The sequence below is a fragment of the Mastomys coucha genome, unplaced genomic scaffold (genome assembly GCF_008632895.1).
Source record: "Mastomys coucha isolate ucsf_1 unplaced genomic scaffold, UCSF_Mcou_1 pScaffold21, whole genome shotgun sequence".
Taxonomy (NCBI): domain Eukaryota; kingdom Metazoa; phylum Chordata; class Mammalia; order Rodentia; family Muridae; genus Mastomys; species Mastomys coucha.
In genome coordinates, this window is record NW_022196904.1 from 141,802,397 (window position 1) to 141,803,389 (window position 993).

The following is a 993-nucleotide window of genomic DNA, read 5'->3' on the forward strand; positions in this document are numbered from 1 at the left end:
TTAATTATGCTTTAAGCATCTTTCTGAGCAAGGAGGGGGATAGACTCTGGAAGAGTCAGCTCAAGCCTTCTTATCTGTCTAGAACATCCTATGCTTTATGGCTAATATCCACTTATCAGTGAGTTCATACCATGCATGTCTTTTTAGGTCTGGGCTACCTCACTCAGGATGATGTTTTCTAGTTCCATCCATTTGCCTGCCAGCACAGTCTCCTCCATATCCCTTATTTGCAGATCCATTTACCTGTCTCTCCATGGGCCACCAGGTCCTACTTACCCTGCAATTTAAGCTACCCTCATCTTTCCTCTGCAACCTGGGAAGCACAGTTGGGTACCACTTTTATCAGTGACTATTCTTTATCCCAGCCCCATGGTTCTAAAGAAAACTGCAAATCTACCTCCAGGTCACAGACGGGACTGTCTGACCAAGCAGAGCCAATCACAAAATCTCTTTTTTTCTGCCCAAGATTTTTGGTCCAGGATGGACACACCCCTCCAGGTGGACCAACCAAGAGTCCTCTTGCTATGCTAGGATTTTTTCTTTTTTTAAAAAAATCATCTGTGTCTTTCCTAACCAGATACCTTTGGATGTGAAATCCTGGCACTGGTAGCAGCAAAATCATGGACCTCAAAGAACAACAGGAAGAAGCGGAGAGCCAGGGAATCAGAGGGGAAGAGGGGAGGGCGCACACAGGCACTGGATTTCAGACCTGTGGTTGTTCCCTTCTGCACCTTCTTCCAGTCAGTGCTAAAGTCTCTTCATTCATGCCAGCCAGACTCAGCTTCTCTCACCAAGGAGACTTCACGGTGGAGACTGAGGCAGGAGGTGTGCTGAAAGTCTGAGATCTACCTAGGCTACAATAATGAGTTCTAGGATAGCCTGAGCTATAGAGTGAGGGACCTTGTCTCAGAAACTAAACCAAACCAAATATCCAATTCCAACATATCTCGATAACCCAGAGAGAGAGAGAGAGAGAGAGAGAGAGAGAGAGAG